The sequence below is a fragment of the Orcinus orca genome, chromosome 8 (assembly GCF_937001465.1).
Source record: "Orcinus orca chromosome 8, mOrcOrc1.1, whole genome shotgun sequence".
NCBI lineage: Eukaryota > Metazoa > Chordata > Mammalia > Artiodactyla > Delphinidae > Orcinus > Orcinus orca.
Window position 1 is genome coordinate 99,225,587 of NC_064566.1, and position 9,269 is coordinate 99,234,855.

Below are 9,269 nucleotides of genomic sequence, written 5' to 3' on the forward strand. Positions count from 1 at the left end.
ACCCAGGCCCCCTGCATTGGGAGCATGGAGTCTTATCCTCTGCGCCACCAGGTATGTCCCAGTATTTGAGTAATTTTATTGCCATTTCCAAGCCTGCTGGATAGCTCAGCAAGTAAGAGATACTAGCCATGCAAACCCGTTACCCTGAACTCCTAGGTCACTGCTTCAGGCAGAGTGGGAAGGGTGATTTGGAAGAGGTAGAACCCAAACAGTTGGGGGGAAGAAACAAACAAGGCTGTTGGTACAGAGGCCTGGAGATGCTTCTGGCCTTTTCTATTCTGAACAGAGATAACTCTGACTTGTCCCATGAGTAGATCCATGGATGAAAAGCAGAAGAGCTGGGATTGGTCCTAAAGCCATCTCTGCCTTGCCAGGTGACCTCTTCCTGGGGCTCAATTTCCCTGTTTGAGAAATGAACTTAGCCTCCCAGCGCTGTTAATGAGCTTCAATGAACTGGGAGATGGAAAGGTGTTTGGAATGCTTTGGAGGGTTTCCAGAGTTATCCGTGAAGGTGTAGAAAAAGCAGGCAAAGTGAGGCGGACATCGCCACTTTACCGATAAAACCAAAGCGTCAGAAGTTGCACTCGTGGAAACCTGGCTCATGCCACCCAGTGGTGTACAAAGCCATGCCCCGTTTCCCATTTGAGCCCTGTGAGAATCCAGACAGCATCTAAATTTTGATTTGATTTTCTTCTGTCTGAGGTAACTTCAGGGCTCTGTCCCTGGAAACAGACAAATGCATTAGATGCAGAATTCCCAAATGCTGGTCTGTGGACCAGTGCTGCCACACAAGGATTTTACTGATTAAGATGAAAAGAGAACAATAAGAACACTGGAAGAATCTTTCATAGAGTTAAATTTATTTCACTTAAAGAACGGAGATTGTTATTGCAACGTCAGATCCAAGAGGACAAGGACTTTGCTATTCTCATTCTCTGTTTTTTCACCAACACCCAGAATACCTGTATGTAATGGGCACTTGATAAATATTTGTTGAATGAATGAATTATTTCCTTCCTATTCTCCTAGCATTAAAATATCCTTTCTTTGCTGAAATGGTATTAGTAGTGTCAGGTTTGGGGGTTTTTAAAAAAAATATTTTTCCTTGGAAAAAATCAAAGTATATAATTAAAATGTTCACGGATCTATCATGTTTAAGGTTGGGAATCTCTGGACCAGATGATCCACCAAAGAACATTCAACCCTATGGTCCATCAGACGCTGCATGGAAACATGCTCACAGTCCTTAGGCCACATCCCAGAAGAGATGTTTCCTTTCTGAGATCTTAGAGGCAGAGAGATCTGGGCTCAGACACTGGAAAACATATGAGCCATATGACTTTGGACAAGTGGCTGAAGCGTGTTTTCTCCTCTGTAGAATGGGAGTCATGCTACTTGGTCTTTGTTTTGTTTTGTTTGGGGGAGGGCTGTACCATTTGTGGATTTTCAGCCCTGTGAAGGAAGGATGTCCCAGGGGCCTGGCTGCCTGAAGATTTTCTCCATCTTCTCTGGGAAAGATGGTCCCTTTTCTAGGCTGGTCCTTGGATCCAAGATACCCTTTAAAGAGAAAAAGAGCAACATCTCCTTCTAAATTGGGCACATTCTTGCCAGTATGAGGGGAAACTGGAGCAAATCGTAATGCAATGAGTTGAGGGGAAAAAGTGAGTTTTTTAAAAAGCTGAACATATTTTACTTAAAGGATCATTCTTATTAAATGTATTTGGTATTAAAGGGTCTTTCTTCCCTGGTGGCGCAGTGGTTAAGAATACACCTGCCAATGCAGGGGACACGAGTTCAATCCCTGGTCCAGGAAGATCCCACATGCTGTGGAGCAACTAAGCCCATGCGCCACAACTACTGAGCCTGTGCTCTAGAGCCTGCATGCCACAACGACTGAAGCCCACATGCCCTAGAGCATGCACACCGCAACTACTGAGCCCGCGCGCCGCAACGATTGACGCCTGCGCGCCTAGAGCCCGTGCTCCGCAACAAGAGAAGCCACCGCAATGAGAAGCCCGCCCACCGCAACTAGAGAAAGCTTGCGCACAGCAAAAAAGACCCAATGCAGCCAAAAAAAAAAAAAAAGTTGGGGGGGAAGAAATGTCTTTGGTATTAAAGATTTTTATTCAGTTACTATATGATGGTGATAGTGGATGGTAGTTGTTTCTTTTTAAAGGCAGGAATTAACAAAATTTAAAGTTTCCAAAGTAAAAACACCCCTGAGACTCTACATTGTTGTGTCAAACTGACCTAAGACAGCTTGGTCTTGCACAATTTTTAGGTTCTTTTTTTTTTTTCCATAAATTTATTTATTTATTTTTGGCTGTGTTGGGTCTTCATTGCTGTGCTCAGGCTTCTCTAGTTGCGGCGAGCAGGGGCTACTCTTCGTTGCAGTGCGCCGACTTCTCATTGTGGTGGCTTCTCTTGTTGCGGAGCATGGTATGTAGGTGCCTGGGCTTTAGTAGTTGTGGTATGCGTGCTCGGTAGCTGTGGCTTGCGGGCTCTAGAGCACAGGCTCAGTAGTTGTGATGCACAGGCTCAGCTGCTCCACGACATATGGGATCTTCCTGGACCAGGGATTGAACCCATGTCCCCTGCACTGGCAGGCGGATTCCCAGCCGCTGCACCACCAGGGAAGTCCCTATTAGGCTCTTTTTGACAGACATTGGTAACTTCCCTCCAACTTCACCAGCAGGTCCTAAATTACAGTGAAAGAGAGGCACAGACTAAATTCTGCCACACATGCAAACATTAGCAATTAGCTACGAAAACAGTCGTACAGCCAGCTCTGTGGGCTCAATGAAGTTGACGTTTGGGGGTGGGTCATTCTTTGTTGGGGAAGGGGACTGTCCTGTGCACTGTAGGATGTTTAGCAGCATCTCTGGCCTCTACCCACAAGATGCCAATGGCTTCCCACAAAACACACACACAATTGTGACAAACAAAAATATCTCCAGACATTGTAAATGCCCTGGTCGGGGGCAGGAGGTGCAAAATTGTCCCCAGCTGAGAATCAGTCACTCCATCAAGCATCTTGCAAGCAAATTTCACTCACAGTAGACTCAAATCTCTTTTTTAAAAAAAACATCTTTATTGGAGTATAATTGCTTTACATTGTTGTGTTAGTTGCTGCTGTATAACAAAGTGAATCAGCTATACATATACACATATCCCCATATCCCCTTCCTCTCGCGTCTCCCTCCCTCCCTCTCTATCCTACCCCTCTAGGCGGTCACAAAGCACGGAGCTGATCTCCCTGTGCTATGTATGCGGCTGCTTCCCACTAGCTATCTATTTTACATTTGGTAGTGTATATATGTCCATGCTACTCTCTCACTTGGTCCCAGCTTACCCTTCCCCCTTCCCGTGTCCTCAAGTCCATTCTCTACATCTATGTCTTTATTCCTGTCCTGCCCCTAGGTTCTTCAGAACCTTTTTTTTTTTTTTCAGATCACTTTTTAAGCAATGCCAGGCAGCCAGATCCTGTATACGTTTCTTAAAATACGACCAGGCAAAATTCTGGGCCTAGGCACCATTCTGAAGGGTGCAGGCTACCGGGCTACACAGTTCATTCATGAAAAGTGCCTCATCAATATTTCTAACCAATCCACATGTCTTGAACATCATTCCTTTCACCAGTAAAAAAAAAAAAAAAAACATTTCTGACACCAACTGTGCGCATTAACAAAGCTCTGATGTTAACAGGAGACAGAGATCATTAAAGGGCTTGTAGCGACCACTTCAAGGGTATGGACTTTTGATTAGAGATTTTCAAATGCTAACTAACCAACTAAAGTGTGAGAGATACACAACATTCTTCATCCCGAAGTAATTTTCAATAAAGGCAATATAATAGCTCGATATGACAGCTATTTAGATATCCCAAATCTTCATTATTATTACTTTAAAGATATTACTGATCCATGAAATCCAAAAGGCTGAAAACCGCTGCCTCACATCAAACCTCTTCTTTGTGAAAGGCTATTCAGGTGGACACAAGTCCCCCCAAAGGGAAATGGGACTCTGGCACTCAGACTGTTCCTGCATGCAATTTGTAGCCAAATTTTAATGAAAACCAATGTCCCCAGCCACTTTTCCCAACTGACAGAGAGGATGGTTTAGAACAGAAGTCAGCCTAGGGTCCATCCTGCGGGTGAACTGCATGATTGCCAACCGGAGTTTGTTGCTCGGCGAGTTTGTGTGTATAAGAATGCACAAGTTGCAATTAATTCCCAGTGAAGTCACTCCTCAAGTTAATTAGAAATGCAAAGTGTGAGTCTAAATGTTATGAGATTATAAAATGGCTTTAATAATGGGAACAATGAGATTGAAGCATATGCATTCTGGCCATGTGAATATTTCATGACAGTGTCAATCTGATTTCATTTGCCTAATCATGCCATTGATATGCAGCCACCAGCCTGCAAATAGAAAGGCTGAATTGCAGCAGATCACCCTTCTAATGTCATAATTATTAATACTGGAGGGAAATGGAGCTGCTACACTTCAATGGAAACTGCTGGGCCTTTGGAATTGAGATGGGGATGGCCCAGCTGGGGGAGGAGGAGGGGAGAGGCGCACCGGCCTCAACATCCCCATCCTGCTTCTGGGCCAGAAGTATTTAGGTAATTAGGCAGCTCCACCAATTAAAGTGACGAGAATGCTGGGGAGAAGGGCTGCAGGGCGTAAATTCTCCAGTCCTCAATCAAAACCACGATGAAACACGCTGGCAACACGCTCGCGACTCTAAAGGAAGAGGAAGAGCCATTTTGCGGCCATAGAGGATTCTGCGCGTGAGGGTCCAGCTGGCTGCTGGATGACAGGGTTGAGGGCTGACCAGGGCAGCAGGCTCTCTCCCTTTTGGCTTCCTCTAGTCGGTCAGCATGTTCCATATACTTTGTGCACAAATCTCTTTTATACGCACAGAATCTGACTTCCTCCTTGACATTTGAGAACTGTTTTCCCTTTATTTCCGATTACACTGCTTTGGGACATTTCTCCTACCATTAACTCAGTTCCCCGTGTGTCTTGCCTCTCCATTTGAAGCATAAGGAATGGCTAGTCCAGATGCTCTCTGATTCCTCCATGGCGCTTAGTACAGTGTCATGAATATGGTGGCTTGATTGACTGCACCAGCAGTGTTGCGAACTCTTAGGCAGCACAGTGTAAGGAAAGGCTGCTAGATGGAAATCTGTAAGATGTAGGATTGAATCCTGGCTCTGCACCAACCTTAGGCAAGTCACCTAAGCCCTCTTAGTCTCAGTTTCCCCATTTATAAAATGAGGGTCTCACAGTTGTTGTAGGGGACTCTTCAAGAAAAAGAATGTGACATCACTATTTATTTAGCTACACAATGCCTTGTTTCAAAAAGGATCTGGTGCAACCAGAAAGCACTTAATAAAATGCCAAGTGCTGTGCACATTTTCCCACTTTCACATTTGCACAGTTTAAGATGTACATCTTCAGTCTTGAGTTTCTCTGCTTCCTTTTACTCCAAGAAGTCTCCTCCCAGCCTAACAGGTCATTACCTGGAAATAAGCACTAGAAGGGTTTCCTTTTAAGGAATAGTTCTGGGAATTCCCTAGCAGTCCAGTGGTTAGGCCTGGGTTCAATCCCTGGTTGGGGAGCTAAGATCCTGCAAGCCATGCAGCGAGGCCAAATAAAAAAAGAATAGTTCTTATACCCAGAATTTCTTGTCCATAATATTCACAGATAATGACATAGGATTATATTAAATCTAGGCAGCACATTTTTTGTACTTTTTAAAAGTGAACAAATTAGTTAACTTCTCTAAACCTCAGGGACCTTATCTGTAAAATGGAGATAAAGTAGTCCTTGTCACAGAAAATTAATGTGAAGACTGAGATGACATATAGAACACATATAGGATGGTGCCCAACTCACAGAAAGCTCTCTCTATATGTAATCTGTTACTATTATTACTTTTAATTACTTTGATTATTATTAAACATTGTATTATATAATAAATAATACTATTACTAATTATTTATTATTAATAATTATAAAATAATAAGTAGTGAGATAATGGTGAACTCCAGGGAACCTGGGAAGTTAGAGATATCATGACAAATGTAACTCTTGATTACCTTCTTGCTGTCAGGCTGCACACAGAACTGTAGGTTGTCACTACATGTCCACAGCATCCAGAACGTGTGAAATGTGCACTATAGATATAATAATTGTTAACACTTATGTGGCTCTAAATGCGTGCGGGACACTGTTCTAAGCACTTTACATGTAACTCATTTAATTCCTACAACGGCTTTCATGAAGTGGGTGAGTCCTACCATTCTCCCCATCTTACAGATGAAGACACTGAGGCAGAGGGAGGCATATAACTTGTCCAAGGTCACAGAGGCAATAAATAGCAGAGCCGGGATCAAAATCACGTAACCTGCCTTCGGAGTCCATCCATGCCTTTACAGTGTGGATGGACCACACTGTGCTGCTTCCTTACTATTAGGAATTCACAGGAAAGGAGAAATTCTAGGTCTACTCCCATCACTCCTCCTCCTGGGGAGCTAAGAGCCTTGCACTACTCAGCAGTGCTTTTTAAATGTTTTTATCCTGAAAGCCATCAGGCAAAATGCACACTCTTCAGGTTAAGGCATGCAGCACCACTCACTCACTATTGGATTATACCTCCCTTATTTCCCGAGGACATGTGAACATGCAGCCCTGTGCTCTAAGAAACAGGATAGGAGCCTGGCATCTGGATTTGAACCCAAGCAATTCTATTGCAGTCGGGGGTGCTGGGCTTTGCCAGTAGGGTGGAAATGAGAAGAAGCTGTGACAGGAGAGAGGGGTTTCCTCTTCTCAGTCTTCATCCAAGGCAAACACCTGAGGCTGGGAGGTTGGCAGAGGCCACAGGGCGAGGGACCGCTCATGCTTTACTAGGGAGTTTGGGCTTAAGGTTTCAGGCCGTGGCCCAAATGGCAGGTATTCACTTGCCTTTGCTTATCTCAATCCGTTGCATATCCTGTTTCCCCAATAGACCGGGTGTCCCCAAACACTGCGTCTCTTTCCTCTGTACCTCCCGTCTGCAGCCAGGTCAGAGCTCTACATTCAGGGGCCACCCGCTGCCTGGCGCTCATCCAGGCTCTCTCAGCAGATAACTGGGAGACCTCGGAGACCCAGGCTTGGTGATTCTCAGCAGCAGCGCCTACACTTGAGTCTTTGCCCCCATGTTGCCGCTGACTCAGCTCTCCAAGTGCAGCCAAGGGGCAGCGGAGGGGAGAAGCAGTGCAGCACAGTGGGTACAAGCACAGAGGCAGCAGCAGGAATGTCAAGGCCCAAATCTTGGCTTCCCTTCATTTCAGTGGCGTGGCCTTGGGAAAATACTTAACTTTTTAGTGCCCCCATTTTCCTCATTTTTTTAAATGAGAACTAATAACAATACCTAACTTGGAGACTTGTTGTGGTAATCTGTTAATCTGTTAATCCAGACACAGCATGTAGAATAGGGCTTGGTGGAAATTCCCTGGTGGTCCAGTGGTTAGGATTCAGCGCTTTGACTGCTGGGACCCAGGTTCGATCCCTGGTCAGGGAACTAAGATCCCGCAAGCCAAATAATAATAATAATAATAATAATAATAATAATGCCTGGTGCATAATAGGTGCTCAAAAAAGAATCGTTTTTATTCTTTTTCATCACATGTAAATCAGCCACTCAGGCATCTGGGTAGTTCCTCCATCTCTGACCTCTGCCCCTCTGGCCAACCACCCTCTTTCTTGATTGCCTTCTTCTAGGCTGGAGACAAAGGAAGGAGAGAGCCCCTTCCCTTCCACCCTCCCTCCCTCCCTCTTCTCTCTTGGGGCTACAATTAACACATGATAACAGCACAGGTTGGACTCAATTAGGACCAGACCCCAAGGTAGATGCTGCTCATGTGCAGAGGATGGAGTAAAAGAATTGGCTCCAGAAGGCTTGGGACTTGCTCGTAGAAGATACTAATTGGTTTTTTGCTGGTAATTTTTCACCCCTAAGTGAACAGAAAAAGGGCATCTCAGAGGCTCATCTGCTTTGCAGGTGATCGGGCAAATGAATATCTGTGTCCAGGGAGAGGTGAAGATGATTGTCTTTTTTTTCTCTCCAAAGGGAACATCATCTCATTTGTCCCGGGACTTAATACCTGCAGATCTGCTGAGCTGGAGGGGGATAAAGATCAACTCCAAAACTGTATGGGGGGCTCTGACTCCTGAACATTTGTGGGAAGTCCTAGGGTCATGGAGGCTTGGAAAGAGTTATCGTCATTTTATTGCTGAGGAGTTTGGGGAGATATAAAGAAAGCTTGGCTGTCAGTGGCTGGGACGAGGTTGAACAATAGACAGGCATCCATAAGAATCACTCTCCTTTAATTAAACTCAAAAATATACGAACAGGGCTTCCCTGGTGGCGCAGTGGTTAATCTGCCTGCCAATGCAGGAGACATGGTTTAGAGCCCTGGTCCGGGAAGATCCCACACGCTGTGGAGCAACTAGGCCCGTGCGCCACAACTACTGAGCCTGCGCTCTAGAGTCCGTGAGCCACAACTACTGAGCCCGTGTGCCACGACTACTGAAGCCCGCGTGCCTAGAGCCCATGCTCCGCAACGAGAGGTCACCGCAATGAGAAGCCCGCGCACCACAACGAAGAGTAGCCCCTGCTCGATGCAACTGAAGAAAGACTGCGCGCAGCAACGAAGACCCAACATAGCCAAAAATAAACTAATTAATTTTTTAAAAAAGATCCTGCATGCTGCAACTAACAGCCAAAATAAACAAATAAATATTTTAAAAAATATACAAAGAGCTCATGCAGTTCAATATCAAAACAAAAACCAAACAACGCAATTCAAAAATGGGCAGAAGATTTAAATAGACATTTCTCCAAAGAAGACATACAGATGGCCAAAAGGCACATGAAAAGATGCTCAACATTGCTAATTATTAGAGAAATGCAAATCAAAACTGGAATGAGGTTATCACCTCATCAGTCAGAATGGCCATCATCAAAAAGTCTACAAATAATAAATGCTGGAGGGGGTGTGGAGAAAGGGGAACCCTCCAACACTGTTGGTGGGAATGTAAATTGATACAGCCACTATGGAGAACAGTATGGAGATTCCTTAAATAACTAAAAATAGAGCTACCATATGATCCTGCAATGCCACTCCTGGGCATATATCCAGAGAAAACCATAATTCGAAAAGACACATGCACCCCAGTGTTCATTGCAGCACTATTTACAATAGCCAAGACATGGAAGG

The 9,269-nt window shown here is 44.7% G+C and overlaps 1 non-coding gene across 1 annotated transcript; it reads left to right on the plus strand.

Moving 5' to 3' along the window:
• Positions 1 to 7,498: 7,498 nt before the first annotated feature.
• TRNAQ-UUG (transfer RNA glutamine (anticodon UUG)) lies at positions 7,499 to 7,570 on the plus strand. Its single transcript has one exon. It is a non-coding gene; the product is annotated as a tRNA-Gln (tRNA).
• The last annotated feature ends 1,699 nt before the right edge of the window (positions 7,571 to 9,269 follow it).